The 21996-nt window shown below is 43.0% G+C and overlaps 1 protein-coding gene across 4 annotated transcripts in view; it reads right to left on the bottom strand.

Moving 5' to 3' along the window:
- Nucleotides 1-21996, bottom strand: part of LOC137647044 (mpv17-like protein 2) — a 101271-nt gene that overhangs the window by 17007 nt on the left and 62268 nt on the right. The window lies entirely within an intron of this gene.

The raw sequence follows: 21996 nt of genomic DNA on the forward strand, positions 1-21996 counted from the left end.
GACTCTAAATTTCTCTCATTCTTTTTCTATTACCTCTTATTGCTTATTCCTCCTGCATAATTATCAGCTGTCTCCAACCTTGCTGTCAAAACTCTTTTACCCATTTCACTGTCCAGGTTTTTTAGAGTGGACATTGTATCCATGATCGGTTTTTATTTCAAAATCAATTGTGGGAGCTGTGGTGGTCTTGCCAACTGCCCGAAAATGTTTGGACACCTAGGAGTGTCAGTATTCCCATACTGGCACGCGGAACTATCTCTTAGGAAATTTGGCCTTCGGATTCCAGGGGTTGGCGATTTTATAGAGATAGGACTCTCGGCATTCTGTCCGGTTTGCCTGCCACTATGATTAGAGTGGGGATGATTGTATTCTTGAAATGCTCTCAGTCCCATCAAGCGGGTTTGGCATACACTTGAGCCACTCTAATCATAGTGGTACCATCCCTTTGTGGTAGGGTAGGGAGTGGACATTTGGTAAGCAGCTTTCACAGGTGTCATTGGTGGAGAAATTAATTCCAGGAAAGGCTAACGGTGTCTTCTTTGGAATTTCAGACAGTCTTAATTTTTTCTCTCCCTTAAACTATATTTTTCAATATTAATCTTACCCGATAATCATGTAGCTGTCAACTCTGTTGCCGACAGAAATCTACGGTCGGGATACGCCAGCGATCGCTATACAGGTGGGGGTGAACACCACAGCGCCATCTGTGGTCAGGTACTCCAGTACTTCTTGTCAACACCACCTCAATTTTTCCTCTGTCGTGCCTCCGGCTAGACCTACATGGATACGCTGTTGATTCTGGAGTTATTGCTCACGATTTGGTGATGTATTTGCTCTAGAGTTTAGCCTTCGCTATTCAGGAAGCTTTATCATTAGCTTAGCAAGTTTTTGGAATTAATTTGATTTAATTTTTGATTTAATTTTGGTGACGAAGAGAGTATGAACTCTCTTTCACTTTTAATGGCCGACCCTTCCCTTAGACGGAAGTGTTGGTGTCGAAGAGAGTATAGACTCTCTTTCTTAATTTTGCTTAACAAAAGTTATAGATTTATTTTATATCTCTCCGCCTTTTATAGGCCTCTTCGATTAACTTCCTTTTATTATAAACTTATTAAAATTAATTTTTATATTTGTTTATATTCGACCTTTCCTAATAGTAGGCGGTCTTTTCTTGGAACCGAAGTTAATTAACATTGAGCCCGTCATTTCGTTTTTACCTGTTAACATATTATGCTATTTTAATGTTTTTGAAAGAATTTCTTTGATAGTCTCGTACTGTTTTCAAAGTTGAACTAACGTTTTGTTTTGTCTCTGCAGTTGTTGACGTTCAGAACGTTCAACTTGCGCTCTATCGTTACGATAGAGAGAGAGTATTCACGGTGTCACGTTGCAGTAAGAGTAGAACGATTCTATCGTTTTGTTCATTCTTTCTTAGCTTAAATGGTTTTAATTCTAATAAAGGAACTTTTTATTTGGGAAATCTTTCAGTTTTTTTCCTTTAACAATAATATGTTTTAACGATATATATAATTGGGCTCATCTCTCAGGTTCTAAGTCAAGAGAGAGAGAGAGAGAGATAGAGACGGAGGGAGAGAGAGGAGGATAAACGTTTCGTTCAAGCGGGTAACGTTGTTATCGTTTTTGCTCTTCTCCCTAGTCTCTTTAGGGGAAGAAGGTAAACGTTTCTAGAGTTTTATTCTTGTTCTCAGGCTTTATGCGGTGAGAGATTTTAAACGTAGTTTATTTGATCTAGTGTTTAGTCTCTTTTCCAGCCACTGAATTATTTATCTTTCATTATGTTTTTCTGTTACATTGTAATACTGTTTTCGCAATTACTAACTTTTAATGAAGGATAGAATTGCGTGTTTCAGGTACAAACCACTTAAAGTTTCGAGTTCAGTGAAATAAGTGCAAACAGAAAATCAAAAGTGATAAAGTGATAAGCGCAAAGTGTTACAGTGTTGCGTTCGAGGGTTCGTCTGTTCGTGCCAGTTGTTCGCCTAGTTTGGGACCTCTTACAAGCTCCCAAGCAGGGGAGAAGTAACGTCGAAGGACTTATGGGTTCATCAGGCCTTGATCGACGAACAGACGTTTCCCTCCGTGGTTTCGGGTGTAACCAACTCACGTAGCCGACGTGATCACCCCACCCACACAAAGACGAGAGAGCCCTTTTATTCCTCGTCTGCGGAAGAGGTTTCTCGCAGAAACCATGGACCAAATCTTGCAGCTTTTAAGTGCAAGTCGGTCCCTTCCGCGCAAGTCCAACTCCTAGGTGGTGCCATTAGCACTGGGTCAGTTCGGACTTGCTGCAGTACGACAACTGCACACCTCCCAGAGAGGCAAGGTGGTATCGCAACAGGCAGTAACTCCGTCTGTTGCCGCACCAGCTGTTTTAGACCCTCAGTCTCAACGGACAGTAGCTCCGTTTGTTGTTGTCTTTCTTAAACTCTAGTGGTCTATGCTGCAGACAATGCAGTCTCAGCTTGCGGTGTTGATGCAGGAGTTTCAGGCAGAGAAGGTTAGCACACCTCCTCCTGCGAGCGCTCCTCCACCTCTGCGCAGTCCACCCTGCCAGACGTATGATGTTGAGGCTCCTCCTGCCTCCATGCGTGAGCTGCCGCATTGGGAGTTGCCAGGTACCAGCGCTATGCAGCAACCTCCACTTTCCTTGAGGCAGGAGCCTCATGCTATGCGGCAACCGCCTCAACTCTTGAGGCAAGAGCCTCAACTCTTGAGGCAAGAACCTCAACTCTTGAGGCAAGAGCCTCAACTCTTGAGGCAAGAACCTCAACTCTTGAGGCAAGAGCCTCAACTCTTGAGGCAAGAACCTCAACTCTTGAGGCAAGAACCTCAACTCTTGAGGCAAGAACCTCAACTCTTGAGGCAAGAACCTCAACTCTTGAGGCAAGAACCTCAACTCTTGAGGCAAGAACCTCAACTCTTGAGGCAAGAACCTCAACTCTTGAGGCAAGAGCCTCAACTCTTGAGGCAAGAACCTCAACTCTTGAGGCAAGAGCCTCAACTCTTGAGGCAAGAACCTCAACTCTTGAGGCAAGAACCTCAACTCTTGAGGCAAGAACCTCAACTCTTGAGGCAAGAGCCTCAACTCTTGAGGCAAGAACCTCAACTCTTGAGGCAAGAGCCTCAACTCTTGAGGCAAGAGCCTCTCTCTGCGCAGCCACCTCCTCAACCCTTGAGGCAGACACAACTCTTGAGGCAGGAACCTCATGCTATGAGGCAGCCGCCTCAACGCATGCAGCAACCGCATTCTTCACAGCATGAGCCTCTCTCTGCGCAGCTACCTCCTCAACCCTTGAGGCAGACGCAACTCTTGAGGCAGGAACCTCACAGGAGCCTCATGCTATGCGGCATCCTCCTCAAACCATGAGGCAGGAGCCTCATGCTATGCGGCATCCTCCTCAACCCATGAGGCAGGAGCCTCATGCTATGCGGCAACCTCCTCTACCCATGAGGCAGCCTCATGCTATGCGGCATCCTCCTCAACCCATGAGGCAGGAGCCTCATGCTATGCGGCATCCTCCTCAACCCATGAGGCAGGAGTCTCATGCTATGAGGAGCCTCATGCTATGCGGCATCCTCCTCAAACCATGAGGCAGGAGCCTCATGCTATGCGGCAACCGCCTCAACCCATGAGGCAGGAGCCTCATACTATGCGGCATCCTCCTCAACGCATGCGGCATGAGCCTCATCCCTTGCAGCATGAGCCTCATCCCTTGCAGCATGAGCCTCATCCCATGCAGCATGAGCCTCATACCATGCAGCATGAGCCTCATCCCATGCAGCATGAGCCTCATACCATGCAGCATGAGCCTCATCCCATGCAGCATGAGCCTCATCCCATGCAGCATAAGCCGCACGCCATGCAACATGCTCTGCTTACCTTACAGCATGCTCTACATACAGCATGCTCTGCATACAGCATGCTCTGCATACCTTACCGCATGCTCCTCAGTCACACATCTTTGGTTGTTGCCAACTCACTAGACTGTCAAGCAGTTTCATAACGTTGCCTTCTAGTCTGCTGCTTTTGCACCAGTGAAACCCTCACTGAGAGAACTTAGCTTTTCTCGGATATGGTTCCTGTAGATGAGAAAGTGCTATTCTCCCTCCTTCTGATATTCCCTTGAGGACTCTGTCATTTGGAGAGGAGCCTTTAGCTGCTTAGCCTCCTATGGACTTTTATTTAAGCATAACATGCTTCCAGGGAGGGTAATGGTTCCACTTCAGTCGCTAACCCCGTCTGTTACCACACCTGCTCCCATAGACCTTGAGCTTTGTTGCAAGACATGCAGTCCAAGCTTAGTCCTTGTTAGAGGATTTTTTGTTTACGGAGTCAGTGTGTCACTGGGAAGACGTTCAACAACCAGCAGAAGTGACTTGTTGTGACGCAGTGCGGCAACCTCAGCAACCCGATAAGGAGTTGTCTGTACGACCCAGACAGTCTAGACAGCTTCGGGTTGTCGCTGTACTTCCTCGCTTCCCCATGGTTGACAGTTCACAGACTGTGCAGCAGTACCATGATCTTGTGTCCGGCTCCGTCAGACGACTAGCTTTTAAGAGCTCCCACAAGTCGTCGCTGTCTGGAGATTCTCAGATGGACTATGGATCTGACCAAGGAACTGGGCCTCCTGGTCAATTTTGAGGAGTCCCAGCTCGTCCCATCCCAGACCATTGTCTACCTGGGTATGGATCTTCAGAGTCGAGCTTTTCGGGCTTTTCCGTCGGCCCCAAGGATCTACTAAGCCCTAGATTGCATCCAGAGCATGCTGAGAAGGAACCGATGCTCAGTCAGGTAGTGGATGAGTCTAACAGGGACACTTTCATCGCTGGCCCTGTTCATCGAGTTAGGGAGACGCCACCTCCGCCCCCTTCAGTATCATCTAGCGGCTCACTGGATAAAGGACATGACGCTAGAGACGATCTCAGTTCCTGTTTCCGAAGAGAGGAGGTCTACTCTCACGTGGTGAAAGAACAGCTTTCTTCTCAAGGAAGTCTACCTTTGGCTGTTCAGAAACCCGACCGCCGTCTCTTCTCTGACGCATCAGACACGGGCTGGGGTGCGACTTTGGACGGACAGGAATGCTCGGGAACATGGAATCAGGAGCTAAGGACACTTCACATCTATTGCAAGGAGCTGTTGGCGGTTCATCTGGCCTTGATAAACTTCAAGTCCCTCCAGCTTAACAAGGTGGTGGAGGTGGACTCTGACAACACCACAGCCTTGGCTTACATCTCCAAGCAGGGAGGGACTCATTCGTGGAAGTTGTTCTAGATCGCAAGGGACCTCCTCATCTGGTTAAAAGATCGAAAGCTCACGCTGGTAACGAGGTTCATTCAGGGCGATATGAATGTCATGGCAGATCGCCTTAGCCGGAAGGGTCAGGTCATCCCCACAGAGTGGACCCTTCACAAGAATGTTTGCAGCAGACTTTGGGCCCTGTGGGGTCAGCCAACCATAGATCTGTTCGCTACCTCGATAACCTAGAGGCTCCCGTTGTATTGTTCTCCGATTCCAGACCCAGCAGCAGTTCACGTGGATGCTTTTCTGCTGGATTGGTCCCATCTCGACCTGTATGCATTCCCGCCGTTCAAGATTGTCAACAGGGTACTTCAGAAGTTCGCCTCTCGCAAAGGGACACGGCTGACGTTGGTTGGCTCCGCTCTGGCCCGCGAGAGAATGGTTCATAGAGGTACTGCAATGGCTGGTCGACATTCCCAGGACTCTTCCTCTAGGAGTGGACCTTCTACGTCTACCTCACGTAAAGAAGGTACATCCAAACCTCCACGCTCTTCGTCTGACTGCCTTCAGACTTTCGAAAGACTCTCAAGAGCTAGGGGCTTTTCGAAGGAGGCAGCCAGAGCGATTGCCAGAGCAAGGAGGACATCCACTCTCAGAATCTATCAGTCTAAAGGGGAAGTCTTCCGAAGCTGGTACAAGGCCAATGCAGTTTCCTCATCCAGTACCACTGTAACCCAGATTGCTGACTTCCTGTTACATCTAAGGAACGTAAGATCCCTTTCAGCTCCTACGATTAAGGGTTACAGAAGTATGTTGGCAGCGGTTTTCCGCCACAGAGGCTTGGATCTTTCCACCAACAAAGATCTACAGGACCTCCTTAGGTCTTTTGAGACCTCAAAGGAACGTCGGTTGTCCACTCCAGGCTGGAATCTAGACGTGGTCCTAAGGTTCCTTATGTCATCAAGATTTGAACCTCTCCAATCAGCCTCTTTTAAGGACCTCACATTAAAAACTCTCTTCCTCGTGTGCTTGACAACAGCTAAAAGAGTAAGTGAGATCCACGCCTTCAGCAGGAACATAGTTTTCACATCTGAAACGGCTACATGTTCCTTGCAGCTCGGTTTTTGCTAAAACGAGCTTCCTTCACGTCCTTGGCCTAAGTCATTCGAGATCCCAAGCCTGTCCAACTTGGTGGGGGACGAACTGGAGAGAGTACTTTGCCCAGTTAGAGCTCTTAGGTACTATCTAAAAAGGTCATAACCTTTACGAGGACAATCAGAAGCCTTATGGTGTGCTATCAAGAAGCCTTCTCTTCCAAGGTCTAAGAACTCAGTTTCTTACCTATTCAGGCTCCTGATTAGGGAAGCACATTCTCATCTGAAGGAAGAAGACCTTGCTTTGCTGAAGGTAAGGACACATGAAGTGAGAGCTGTGGCTACTTCAGTGGCCCTCAAACAGAACCGTTCTCTGCAGAGTGTTATGGATGCAACCTATTGGAGAAGCAAGTCAGTGTTCGCATCATTCTATCTCAAAGATGTCCAGTCTCTTTACGAGAACTGCTACACCCTGGGACCATTCGTAGCAACGAATGCAGTAGTAGGCGGGGGCTCAGCCACTACATTCCCATAATCCCATAACCTTTTTAACCTTTCTCTTGAATACTTTTTATGGGTTGTACGGTCGGCTAAGAAGCCTTCCACATCCTTGTTGATTTGGCGGGTGGTCAATTCTTTCTTGAGAAGCGCCGAGGTTAAAGGTTGTGATGAGGTCCTTTAGTATGGGTTGCAGCCCTTTATACTTCAGCACCTAAGAGTCGTTCAGCATCCTAAGAGGACCGCTACGCTCAGTAAGGAAGACGTACTTAATAAAGGCAGAGTAATGGTTCAAGTCGTCTTCCTTACCAGGTACTTATTTATTTTATGTTATTTTTGAATAACTAATAAAATAAAATACGGGATACTTAGCTTCTTTGTTAACATGTATGCTAGTCTCCACCCACCACCCTGGGTGTGAATCAGCTACATGATTATCGGGTAAGATTAATATTGAAAAATGTTATTTTCATTAGTAAAATAAATTTTTGAATATACTTACCCGATAATCATGATTTAATTGACCCACCCTTCCTCCCCATAGAGAACCAGTGGACCGAGGAAAAAATTGAGGTGGTGTTGACAAGAAGTACTGGAGTACCTGACCACAGATGGCGCTGTGGTGTTCACCCCCACCTGTATAGCGATCGCTGGCGTATCCCGACCGTAGATTTCTGTCGGCAACAGAGTTGACAGCTACATGATTATCGGGTAAGTATATTCAAAAATTTATTTTACTAATGAAAATAACATTTTTTTCCATTGTTTTTTTTTTTCATTGTTATTATGACCCCTTCCCTCCCCCTGAAAAAATAATTAATGAGTAAACTTAATATTCCCCGTACCCCTGGATCAAATGGCGAACCCCAGACACCGTTGACGATTTCTGCTTATTTAAATAGGGAAAGCTCTGTTGACAACCTCGGCAATAAAAAGGATTCCTCCAACAATACTTCTTTGACCAGTGTTGTTAAAGACAATTTATCGGCACTGGTGGAAAATGATGCTTGTAATAACCGTAATACTTTACTCTCTGGTTCTGGCTCATTACCAGATCCAACAAAAAATCTGAAAATTCTCCACTTAAAAAACATACCAATTGGTTGTAGCTATGACATAATTCATGAAGCCTTCTGTAGATTTGGAGCAATCAAAGAAATTTTAATGGAGCTTAATGGTAGTAAAGGCTTTTGGGAAGCTTGGGTATCATTTTCAAGTTTTGAGATTACTTTAGAAGCAAATAAAAATTTAGAGAGCATAAAAATTGACAATTGTTTGATTTCTGGGGCTTTATGTGATAAAGCACCAAGACACCTAGAGGTATATAAACCAGAAGAATGGATGGAAAAAGAAATAGAGCATAGACTTCCAGAAGTAAGAACCCCCAAGCCCCCAACATGGATAATTGCATCTGGAAAGATAGATAATTATAACTATTATAAGATTAGTAAATTTATACAAAAAAAAGTTGGTTTAATCAAAAGTAAGGATATTAGTAGATACGGTAAGCAATCTGTTTTGATTAATGCAAAATCAGATACTCAAGCTCACATGCTTTGTGGCATGAAGATTGCAGAAATTGATCCTATTAAGGATATTAAACCACATATGAGCTTCAGCTATGGTAAAGGAGTAGTTTTTGATAAAGATCTATATGAATTCTCAGAACCAGAAATTCTGGACATGTGCCCTGCTAATGTTTGGAAAGTAAGTAAGATCCCTCAAACAGCATGGTAGTTTTAACATTTGAAACCCCTGTTATACCAGATCATATAATTATTGAGAATGAAAGAGTACGTGTTCGAGAATATAAACCTAGGCCTTTACCATGCTTTAATTGTTTCAAGTACGGTCACCCTTCCCGGTACTGCAATAATACGAAGATCTGTATTAACTGTTCTTTATTAGAACATGGCCAATGCAACAGAGATACAACCTGTGCAAACTGTAAAGATAATCATAAACCAAATGATAAAAGATGTAGAGAATACAAGAATGAAGAAGCTGCAATCTTGAAAGCAAATGCTGAACATATAAGTGTAGGTTATGCAAAGCATTTACTCAATCGGCAACTTAATTTTGCTTGCACGGTTAAGATGCCAACAAAAGATTATAATCCACTACCCCTTACTACCACAGGGGGACCAGTGGCAGCACCTGGCCCGTCAGGTGCATCTCCCTTAGTGGTAGTAGCCCAGCCATCTGGGTCAAGTGCTCAGGCTATAAAAGCCAGAGCACAAACCTCCAAAGAGGTCAATATGGTGTCCAACACACCAAAAGTATTGTCACCGATAGGAGCATCTCCCCTAGAGGTAGTAGCCCAGCCTTCTGGGTTAAGTGCTCGAACTGTTGAAGTTCTAGCACAATCCTCCAAGGAAGCCAATGTGGCTTCCACCACCTTAAATGTATTGTCTCAGGCAGAATCTCTACCTGATTTGATGGAGATTGGAAAACAAGATCTTCCAAAGAGGAAAAGGTCCCCATCATCCTCACCTTCATCTAAGTCAGGTAAGTGCCCTACTGCTCATGATCCTAAGGTTGACTCTTATAAAGATCCTAGAAAGAAAGAAAAGAAGAGTGGTGGCCTAGTAAAGCCTTCCATCTCCAGGCCTTACATGGCTTCATCTGAAAAGTCCCAAAAGACAAATGAGACAAAGAAAAATAATAACAAAAGATAATGTCTATCATCCAGTGGAATTGCAGAGGTCTAAGTACTAGCATTGAGCAAATAAAAACTTTAACCAGGGACTCAGACACGAAGGTAATTTGCCTACAGGAAACCAAGATCAGTGACAAACCATTTAATCCTGGACTCAATTATCATTTTTGTAGATCCCCTCCTTTGCAAGCTGCAAGAGCTCAAGGTGGTACAGGTTTTATTATTCACAAATCTGTAAAATTTGAAACAATCCCACTCAATACACCACTACAGGCATGTGCAGTTAGAACTCATATCGGGAAAAAAATTACTTTATGCTCGCTATATATTGAACCATCCTTAGAACTTTTCCTCTTAGATCATGCTGGTAATCCAAGAAGGCTTAGACTTTCTGACCTCCAAGACTTGATCAATCAGCTTCCTGCCCCTTTTATTTTAATGGGTGATTTTAATGCAAAGCATACTTTATGGGGTGGAAATGTGTGCGATAGATGGGGTAATCTTGTTGAAGAATTAATCGACAACAATGATGTAATACTAATGAATGATGGTTCTCCAACTAGGTATGATGTATTCCACAACTCTACATCAGCCATTGATTTGTCAATCTGTTCCTCATCCATTCGATTGGACTACCTTTGGTCAGTAAATGAACACCTACATGGCAGTGACCATTGGCCAATAATGTTAAATTATGTCCATAATCTTCCTTCTCAGTGTCCACCAAAATGGAAGATAGATGAGGCAGACTGGGCAGCTTATGAAAAGTGTTCACATCCTGATAAAGAATATGATGAATTTACATCTCCAGTGCATGCCTATCAACATCTTGAAAATATTATTGATGATAATGCTAGCAAGTTTATACCTAAAACATGCGGTTTACCTCATCGCTCTGTAGTCAGTTCCTTGGTGGAGTAAAGAATGTGCCAACGCAAGAAAAGTGACCCGAACTTGCTTCAGAAGATACTTGAGGACAAACTATTTAGCAGATAGAATAGCATATCTCAGAGCCTCTGCCAAACAAAAAAGAATTTTTAAAAAAGCAAAGAGAGCATCTTGGAAGAAATATATATCTAATATTAATACCAAAACTCCTTCAAAGGAAATATGGGACAAGATTAGAAAACTTCAAGGTAAATTCGTCCCTAAGCCTCTACCAATATTAAGGGAAAATAATAGATATATATCTGACCCCAAAGATGTAGCAGAGGTTCTTGCTAAGCACTTTGCTCATGTATCAAGTGCTGACAACTATTCCCCAGCATTTCAACAAATTAGAGCATCAACATCTGTTGTTCCTCCTGCTTCTTCAAATACTGAAGCTTTTAACCTGCCTTTTAGTATGGAGGAGATGCAAAATGCTATCTCCAGCTCTTCTTTAACTGCCCCAGGTGAGGATGGCATCCGGTATGAAATGATATCACATCTTCCAGTGGATACCAAGGATTTTTTATTAGAAACCTTTAATGGTCTATGGGCTTCCCATACATCTCCTGATTCCTGGCATACTTCAATTGTAATTCCAGGCCACAAGTCTGGTAAAGACCCAGAACTGCCATCTAGTTATAGGCCCATATCCTTGACCAGTTGCATATGCAAACTATTTGAGAGAATGATCAACAACAGACTTGTGTGGTATCTAGAATAAAAAAATCTTTTATCTAACAGACAGTTTGGTTTTAGGAAGAACCGAAGTACTCTAGACCCTTTGCTGATGTTATCAAGGGAAATTTCAAATGCTTTTTCTAACCAAAACCAGGTGGTGGGTGTCTTTTTTGACCTCGAAAAGGCATATGACACCACCTGGAGGGGTGGTATTTTAAAGCAATTGGCCTCGTGGGGTATAGGAGGACATATGTTCTCTTTTATTGAAGAATTTTTATCAAACTGCTCCATCAAAGTGAGAGTAGGCTCAGAACTATCTTCATCCTACATGCAAGAAGAAGGTGTCCCCCAAGGCAGCGTATTGAGTGTGACCTTGTTTGCTGTTGCAATTAATAGTCTCATTAGTCACATACCTCCTGGCATACAAGGATCACTATTTGTTGATGACTTTGCAATTTATTGTAGTGGATCATCTGCACTACAAGCATGCCAAAATCTTCAAATTGCAATAAATGCTGCTTCCGCATGGGCAAATTCTCGCGGATTCATGTTTTCTCCTCAGAAGACCAAAGCCATTCGCTTTACTCGTACTCGTAAAAGGGAAGAGATCCCCACCCTTTTCTTAAATGATTGTATTTTGCCATATGAGGATAGTGTCAAGTTTCTTGGAGTCATTTTCGACAAGAAAATGACATTTGGTCCCCATATAAATGACCTATCTATCAGGGTTAAGAAGTCACTGAACATTCTGAAAGTGATATCGCATTTTGATTGGGGTGCTGATAGAACAACTTTGCTTAGAATTTATACATCTTTGTGTCTGAGCAAGTTAGACTATGCATGCCAAATATATGGGTCAGCTACAAAGACTTTACTTGGAAAACTTGATATTGTTCACAATGCTGGGCTTCGCATCTGCACAGGTGCTTACAGAACATCTCCCATTGACAGTCTCTATGTTGATTCTGGCATACCTCCCCTTTCCATTCGCAGAGAGGAGTTGAGTTTGAGGTTTTTAGCTAGGTCCCTTGCTGTGAGAAACAATCCTAACTGTAAATATGTTAGGGCGCCTTTAGATCGGGCTCCTAACAGATCTAGAGTGCCTAAGCCTTTGGAAGTACAGCTGAAAAATGATGCTAGAGAAGTAGGCTTGTTAACAGCACAGATAGCAGAGGTAGGATATCCCAAGTCTCCTCCTTGGTGTAATCCACCTGTTAAAGTATGTTTTACGGCAGGAGGGAAAAATACCTTACCTAGTAGGGTAATGAAAAGTGAGTTTTTAAATCATGCTGCTCAACATCATGGGAAACATGTTTTTACAGATGGCTCCAAATCGGCTGCAGGAGTTGGAAGTGCAGCTGTGGTGGGGGATATTGTTATTAGAAGGAAACTCCCATACTCTTGTTCAATTTTTACTGCTGAGCTGTACGCAATAATTCTCGCAGTCCAACATATTTTTAAAAATGGCAACCAAAATAGTTTTTATACAATTTTTACGGATTCCAATAGTGTTTTACTCTCATTAAAACAAATTATGCCAGGCCATCATCTAGTACAAGAGGTGCAGGACTGGTTAGTACTTCTGCAATCTAGGAAGAGTATCAGTGTTCACTTCTGTTGGGTCCCTGCCCATGTTGGGGTGGATGGGAATGAACAAGTAGATAAGGCAGCAAAGGAAGCTTCAGGGCTAAGTAATCCATCCCCCTTGAGTATTCCTTACAAAGATCTTAAAAGTGAGATTCATCTTTACTGTAAAAATAAGTGGCAAGCTCGATGGTCTGAACTGACCACCAATACAAAATTGAAACAAATCCACCCATTGGTGGTTAATGGTCATCTTGTAATTCTACAAGTAGAAGGGATACCATTATTTTAACTAGGCTGCGTATTGGCCATACACATGCAACGCACAATTATTTAATGAAGAGTGGGGAAGGGAGACAGGTCCTTCTTTGTAATACCTGTCAAGTGACAATGGATGTTAAACATATTTTAGTCGATTGTCCTGTTTTTAATCTCCAGAGGAGGACACATTTACTCCAGGACAAACCGTTAAGAGATATACTGGGGGAAAACTGTAATACCCTGAACTTGAGAAAATTTATACAAAGTATTGGGTTATATTACGAGCTATAATTGATTTTATTAATTTATTTATTTATTTTACCCTTTTAATCCCTATTTATTTCACATCTAGATTTTATTGTATGAAAGTGTTACGATTTGTATTAAAGGTTAAAATGATACTAAATGGTGTGAGTGTACAGATATGATTGAATGATTTTAGTTATATAGCACTGAATGGCCTTTGATGCCCCAGTGCTTGGCTTAATGCCTAAATCCCATATTCAATTCAATTCTTAGTCAAGTACAAGGGAACATCTGCAAAGAGTTTGGAACTATTTCAGATACAACAGGGTAAATCTCACTCATTTCAGACCAGAACTTGGTCAGGGAAAGTGTTTCAAATGGATTTTTTGCAAGTCTCTTTCATCAACTCCTAAGAGTTCTTCTTGTGCATAATCTGGGAGAAGGTGCATATTCACAATGAATGGGTCTCTAATAAATTTCTATTCCAATTCCCTCCGTCACACACACTTTCTCCCTCTCTCTCAGTAGATGTAACTAAATAAATTTTTTTTTTTTTTTTTGTTAACCATCTAAGTACCCCTAGAAATCTACTTTTGAACCCCTGGGGGCTTACAAACCCCACATTGAGAACTCCTGTAATACACAAAGGGTTGTAATAGCAAATAAGGAAGAGTGGCTGGAAGAGCATTTTGCCTTTATATGAGTACTGTATATCATTGTTACCTTGGGGATGCAGTGAACTATGAACCCTATGTTGAGAGGGCAGCAAAAATGAGAGTATCAATAGCCCGGTTGAGATAAAATAAAAAGGCTAATTGTATCTTACTAGTAAACAGAGCAAACATCCATGTTGCATGATTAAAGCCTGTACTATTCCAAGCAGCAAACTAATATGGGGTGAAATTCTATAAAGCTCTTGACTATAGAATGGTAAGATTTTAAGCTAAAGCCGTCAAATCTTACTACTGTATTAAAGAAGTTAGAAATAGTGATGGCTAGAGAACAGATAGGTCATTTGATAAAGCTGATAAGTGATGAGAAAGGGAAACAAACGAATAACCAGGGAAATTACAGAAGATAAAAAGGTGGCAAGTTGATAACCAGAAGTAAGGTTCAGAATAACATGGAAAAAGACACAGATGAAGATAAAACCAGATCATAATTTAGGCTAGAAGTGCACAAGAGAATGAAAAGTGGGTGGAATTCACTTCAGGTCAAACTGTATAAAAAATGTTGATGAGATGATGCGTCGAGTAAGTAACTGGTTCATTAAAAAGAAAACAATCATTCTACAGTAATTGAATTTCTTCATACCAAACTGTTTTCCACCACTGACAAGTATTAATGTGATACTTGTTTACTCAACACAATAAACTAGCTTCATGACTTTCTGTAGGCTTGTTCATTGAAAGTTTCATGTTCAATCTTAATACCTTTAAAGATAGAAGAGAGAAATTGTACAGTAATGATTTATACCAACTTTTGACATAATTGACTCAAATAATTGAAAAAGAGAAAGAAGTTTGCTTCTTCCATGAAAACATACACTGACTCAAATAATTGAAGAAGAGAAACAAGTTTGCCTCTTCCATGAAAACATACAAATCAATTCTAGAGTTATCAGAGCCAATAACTGATTGACATGGCTTGCTACATGATCTATTTTTTATCAATTGTACAATTCCAGACTGAATATCCTTTATAGATATCATCCAGGTTACTGGACCTTGATAGGTAGTGTGCTTTCACAAAACATGTAATTTGGAGACAGTGATTCTTCATAAAAATAACCCCGACGTCAGGATATAACTTTCATAAGAACAGACAACAAATTGAATATGCATAATGGCTGCAGCAACAGTATAATTGAATAAAAAAAATAAAAGTATTGTAGTATAAAGATTTAGATACTGGGGAAAATGAAGTAATAAAGGGATTTTGACGAAGGAAAAATCTATTTCTGGGGAGAGACCTGTGACGCCCGGCGAAAAAGTCCTTCTTTGTACTTTTTCTGATATAAATCTTCCAAATATACCAGAGAAAATTAAAAGCATGGAATGCAGAGGTTACAACCCTCGCGCGAGTACCTTGTTGGTGTCGTATATCTAACAAGGGCGTTTGTAAAACACTATTCACAGGCTGTCTTCCATTTAGATAATCCCTTCATCAAAGGGGGAGGGCCGTGACAGGCCCTAGAGAATACAGTTGGGTTACCCTACCGACACCTACCACTCGCGCTCACCAGGTCATCCTTCTGCAAGAACATATGGCTTGGCAAGGAAAGGGTGGGTCCGTACAAAAATAACCGGGAAGGGTTTCGCCGGGCGTCACAGGTCTCTCCCCAGAAATAGATTTTTCCTTCGTCAAAATCCCTTTTCTGGGTCGACCTGTGACGGCCGGCGAAAAAGTACCAGAGAATGCCTTCCAAGCCCAATAAATTAATAACATAATGAGGAGAATACAATCACCATGTACGACAATACTATGATATAATAAAGTAATCGTCCAATTACCAACCAGCCAAATGACATAGGGAACGTAAGGTTAAATAATAATGACGACAAGGAACCAACTGAGTGTCGAATCGCAAAAGGCATCAAACCTTACATGTCTAAGTATATCTAAACATTAAAGGAACGGTAACTACAATAACAGTTAAACCATAGGAATTAAACATGACAAATATCATAGGGCTAACGAACTACCAAGGAGAGCGGCGACGTGGTGTGAGTGGCGGGTAGGAGGGAGAAGAGAAGAGATGGAAGAAAGGAAGAAGAGGAGATTAATGGGGAGGGATAAGGCTCCCCTCTGCCATCGTCGGGTATTTAAGGGCCTGTAAGGTCTTTAGATATTGGCGTTTGACAACCATAGGGGATTTCCAACCCGTATATTTTTTTAAATCATCAAAGTCCCTGTTCTGGAAGTCATTGTTGGAGGCATCTACTGTCCGTATATCATGAGCCTGGGGAAATGATTCTGGATTAGTATGTTTAATGAAGTAGAGGATTTGTTGCCTGATACCGTGAATGGAAATAGTACCTCCTTGTTCCCTGATAACCAAGGGGCCAGACGAGCGGGTGGCAGTTCTAGCTAAAAAGGGGCTTGAGAGTGTGACTGTACACGGAGAAAAATCCTGGGGATGAAGAATAATCTTCCGAGGGGAGCACCTATTTTGCGGATCCTCATTTTTTAGCTAGGAAAGCTTTGTCTGGAAAAGGAGTACTTCGGCTGAAGGGAGGGAATCTATGTTTTCCGGGTTTCGTGAGAGAGCTGCTAGTTCTGATGTTCCATCACCTGAGGCCATAGCCGTTAGAAATAAAGTCTTCCTAAGAAGAGTGATATAAGAGCAGGATTCATTGTCCGTGTCCATCGCAAGTTTGAGAACACCGATCAGAGACCAAGAGTCCTTTTGTGGCCGAACCGAAGGTCGAAGCCTAGCACATGTTTTTGGGATTGATGAGAAATAGGAATCAGCTAGGTTAATGTTGAACCCAACAAGGAAGATCTTCTTCAAAGCTGACTTGATGGTGGTTAAAGTGCTAACTGTTAGGCCTTTGTCAAATAGGAACCTCAAGAAAGAGATGGCTAAATGCGGGGACATACGAGTATGGTCTGCACTCTTAGGGGACCTGCTAGTTGTTAACGGCCGAATCATATTGGCGAATTGTCGAGTCCCTTTTGTCCCATTCGATGAAGAGATCGTTTTCCGGTTCAATGTTCGCGTCTCTACGAGCTGCCAACTTCCTGTAGTCCACAAAGTCAGAGTTTTGGCTATCCTTGAGTAATCTGACACAGTGAGTTTGGATACTCGGGTCAGTTTGAGGAACGGGATCCGGATGGGACTGAGTTTCAACTCGAGGAGGAGAGGAAACCAACTGTTCTTGGCCAGTGAGGTGGTACTAAAGCCACTGCGCCCCGGAAGGAGCGTAGTTTGTGTAAAAGTTTTTAGAAGATTCCCTGGGGGAGATAGGGAAATCTTCTTCTAATGGTTCCAATCCCGGGGTAATGCGTCCATGGCATAAGCCCGAGGGTCCAGGGTTGGGGCCACATAACAAGGAAGTTAGTGATTCATCTGAGTTGCGAATAGATCTACCTGGAGGCCTGGAACGAGCCTGAGTATCCACCGGAATGAAATTATGTCTAGAGACCATTCTGACTCCAGTGGATCCGTCCTGGATAGTGAGTCCGCTCTCACATTCTGGCCTCCCGCTAGGTGAGGTGCTGACAGGAACCAGTTCTCTTCTGTTGCCCAGGCAAAGATAGTGACCAGGATCTGATTCAGGTTGGGTGACTTGGATCCTCCCCTGTTGACGTAGTGTACTGCGTCTGTGCTGTCTGACACTACTCTGATGTGGGTCGACTCCGGAGGAGAGTCTCTCTTCAGGGTCAAGAACACTGCCATGGCTTTGAGAACAATGATATGGGACTGTTTCATGGCGAGTGACCAAGAACCTGAAACATCTGATGTTCGGAGTAATCCCCCCATCCACTTAGAGACGCGGCTGTATGGAATGTCACTTGTGGAGGTGGGAATTGTAGAGGAACCGATTTGGAGAGGTCCTTCGGTTCGGACCATGGGCGTAGTCTCATTTTCAAGACAGAGGGGATCTTCGAGACCTTGTCTCTTATAGGTACTGTAGCTCTCTTTCTCCAAACTCGATTGATGTCTTTGAGTTTGGCTTTTATTAGGAGATCTGTTACTGAAGTGAATTGGAAAAGTCCGAGGATACTTTCTAAGGCTCTTCGGACACCTGTTTGTGTTTGAGAAAATTTTTGATCTTGGAAACTATTCCTCTTACCTTTTGGAAGGGAGAGACAACGTGTGCTTCGAAAGGTCCCACTGAATGGCTAACCATTCTAAGTGGCCTGATGGTTGCAGGCGAGATTTTTTGGAGATTGACCCGAAATCACAGGTTGTCGAGAAATTGAAGTAATTCCTTCGTAGCTCTGTTGCCTTCTATGGCCGGCCGGGCCCAAATGAGCCAACCGGCCAGATAAGCAATGATCTGTATCTCTTGGTTCCTGAGTTGTTCTAACACTCTCTCTCCCAGTTTCGTGAATATCCTGGGATCAATGTTGAGGCCAAAGGGCATGTCTTGAACACAAAGGCTTTCCTGCTTAGGCGGAAACCCAGATAAGAAGAGAAGTTTCGAGCTATAGGCGCAAGATAATAGTCGTCGGTAAGATCGACAGAGGTGGTGACGGTCCCACGGGGAAGTAAGGTCCGTACCTGAGAGATAGTCAACATCCGGAACTTGTCGCAGAGAATGTAAGAGTTTAGCTTGACAAGTCCAGGTCCACTCCCAATCCCGACAAGCCTTTCTTCGGAATTGTGAACAGGTGGCTTTGGAACTTCAGTGATCGATCCCGTTTGATTGCTTCTTCTTGAGTAACCCTGTGGTGTACTCTTTCAGGATGGGAGTGGATTTCTGGGAGAAGGTCACTGGTGGAGGAGGAGGACCTTGTGGCCATTTTCACCTCAAACCTTTAGAGATTATGCTATGAGCCCACAGACCGAAGGTCCAATGGTCTCGAAAGTGGTAAAGTCTACCCCCTACCGGGACCACCGCGTTGTGAGGGGGTGAATCTAGGTACTTTCCTTCTCCGAGCCCCCTTTTTCCTAGGTCCGTCTCGATGGCGAGACTGTCTTCTACTCCTGTAGCTTCCTCTCTGGTGTCCACGAGAGGAGCCTAAGGGTTCGGATCTAGGGCTGTATGCAGGTAAAACATCCCAACGGGGTTGGGCTGTGTACCTGGGGAATCAGTGAGGTAGACCACCTGATGAGAGGGATTTGGATGCATAGACGTCGAATCAGAGGAAGGCTGTGATGACGAGTGGGTAACCGACTATCGATTCCTGTCTGATAGAGGCCTCAGACAGAACGTATTTCCCACAACTAACCCGATCAGACCATCAAACGTGTAGGTCGAATTGGGAGGACAGATCTTGGAATTATCGTACCCCCCAGACTGACAACATCCTGGTCCAGACAGATCGGGCCTGCCCTTTAGGAAATAATACTGTTACCTTCGGTACCTTGTCTAACCTAACCAAGGCAATCTCTTTCAATCGAACGAATCCGTTGAACGGGAATTCTAGTACCTGGGAGTAAAATCTAGGTCCCCCAGAGGGAGGACGTCTATGCCATCCAGATTTATGGTACCATCTATATATGGAACATGTAAGGCAAATCTCTATGCGTTGTTTTTATCGAAGGAGGTTACTTCGATATGCCTGGGGCTGTAGGGGGAAACTTCCGAGTTCCTGAACGGATCCGACTCACCACCATACTTTTGAGCTCCGTCATAGCCCCTTGGTTTTCCCTAGAATGTGATGCTTTTAGCAGTCACGGTTTATGCAGGGTAACATGAACATCAGGATCCTTTAAGGGTCCTAGGTCGGTGACGTAGGTAATTGCAAAGCTGAAGGCTCAAAACTCATCCCCACCTACCTGCCCGTCCATGGGGTCGTCGTCCAACCTTAGAGAGGACACTCTGAGGAGATAGGGACCTCTAGATGGAGCATTTCTTCCCAACCTTGATACCCAAGGGCGGAGAGCCTCTCTTGCAGGCCAGAGAGATTCATCATCATCCTGACGGGAACCATGTAGGCGAACCTTCTGTAACAGAAAGGGGACATAAGTCTGGATGTTCCTTGAACTTTGGTTAGTGATCCTATTCACAGGCTGGGATCAGCTGTATAACTCATAAAAATCAATTTTAAAGAAATGTCATTTAATGTACTATCTTTTGGGGTATAGTTCGACACTTGTATTCATGAAATGTGACACTGTTGGCGCATTCGCCACAGGTTGGCCACCCCTGACTCAGACGTTCAGAACCGGGTCTAACATCATTTACTGGATATTAGTATTCTATTGATTCATCTGTTCACTGACCAGAGTTTCAAGGAACAGTAGATAGCCTCTCATGGCATGGTTGGTCTCGACCCGGCCCTTCATTAGAAGGGGCCAACGTTCGGTTCCCAGTACTGAGTGGAAACTTATTTCTATTTGAACACTATGTTGTATGGATATTTATTCATATTTAGGCATAGTTAGAATTGAATATGCATAAATATAGGCATAATCAATTTATTTCTATTTGAACACGATGTTGTATGGATATTTATTCATATTTAGGTATAGTTAGAATTGAATATGCATAAATATAGGCACAATCAATTTATTTCTATTTGAACACTATGTTGTATGGATATTTATTCATATCTAGGCATAGTTAGAATTGAATATGCATAAATATAGGCATAACCAATTTATTTCTATTTGAACACGATGTTGTATGGATATTTATCCATATTTATACATAGTTAGAATTAAATATATGCATAAATATAGGCATAGTTATGTTCATATATTTTTATTGGGACTTTCAAGAAAAGCTAATGAATATTACCAACGCAAATTCAAAGTGTCATTAAAGTAAGTACAGTTTACTTTGTATTCATGTTAAATCCTTTCCTTTACAGCAAAACAAGAGATTGGCCACCCGTGGTCTGAGTGATCTCTGTCTGTACCGGAGCTCCGGTAACAATCTCCGGTACAAAGGTCCGTCATAGTGACAACGTGAACACCAGAGGAAAACTAATATTAACCTCAATGCTGATCGCCTGTACGATATCCGGTTAAGCCGGAGATTCGATGAAAAGGATCGTAATAACGATATTGTGATTATTCATGAAAAAGGGTTCATACCCTGATTCTGATCGTCTGATTGATCTCTGTTTATAACGGAGAACCAGTGACAAAGGTCCGTCATCGTGAAAACGTGATCCTCAGCGGTACGATAACATTCTCTAATACTGAATGTTTGTGTTATCTCCAATGAAGCCGGAGATTCGATGAAAAAGGGACCGTAATAATGAAACTGTGAAGTCTTCATCGGTATCACATTGTTAACTCCGGTTCTGGACGTCTGCTTGATCTCTGTTTGTACTGGAGATCCGGTAGCAAAGGCCCGTCACCGTGATATCGTGACCGTCCCCGGTACGATAACATTAACCTCAATGAATGATTGTGTTATCTCCCGTGAAGCCGGCCGTAACGGTGTAATTATGATCAAACATGACAAAGGTTCGTGTGTAAAAGGCTTCAGCCGGAGTCCGAGTGCCGGATTTCACCGTTGCACTCCAAAAATCTGCTCCTGTACGATAACTAGTTCTCACCCAATGAGTATCCATTATAGCGGAGCATAACTCAAGGCGGAGCTAAGCATAACTCAAGGCGGAGCTAAGCATAACTCAAGGCGGAGCTAAGGGTGTCGGTATAAAACGACCCCCATTAATGACTCGTACACTAACGTACCTATTAATAGTGTTAGCTATATTAACAGTAACCACATCAATAAAAACGTTTATAATATTAAACGTACTATCATCAACTCTGATACTAAGAGGAGGCCTGAATAACTCGTGATCGTATAAAAACGGAGAACGGGAAATTCACCTCTCTTACTCGAGCTAACAAAGAAAACGAGAGAAGGGATAACTCATATCTGTAGAACAGGGAACGAGCAGTCTCTGTTTTCGCTCTCAAGGTTACATAATAAAAAACTAACATCACACAATAAAACAAGAAAATTAATAAAATTTATTGCTTTTCTTAGTAATTGTAATAACCAAGAACGAAGAATAACGACAACGTAACAAATAAACAAGGATATAGTCTAAATCGAAGCCTCTGAGGCGAGTACAAACTAACAGACTAAATCGCTAAACTTTAATTCGCTATTCTTTAAATCGCTATTCTTCGTAGGTCCAAATTGGAC

The sequence above is a fragment of the Palaemon carinicauda genome, chromosome 9 (assembly GCF_036898095.1).
Source record: "Palaemon carinicauda isolate YSFRI2023 chromosome 9, ASM3689809v2, whole genome shotgun sequence".
Lineage (NCBI taxonomy): Eukaryota > Metazoa > Arthropoda > Malacostraca > Decapoda > Palaemonidae > Palaemon > Palaemon carinicauda.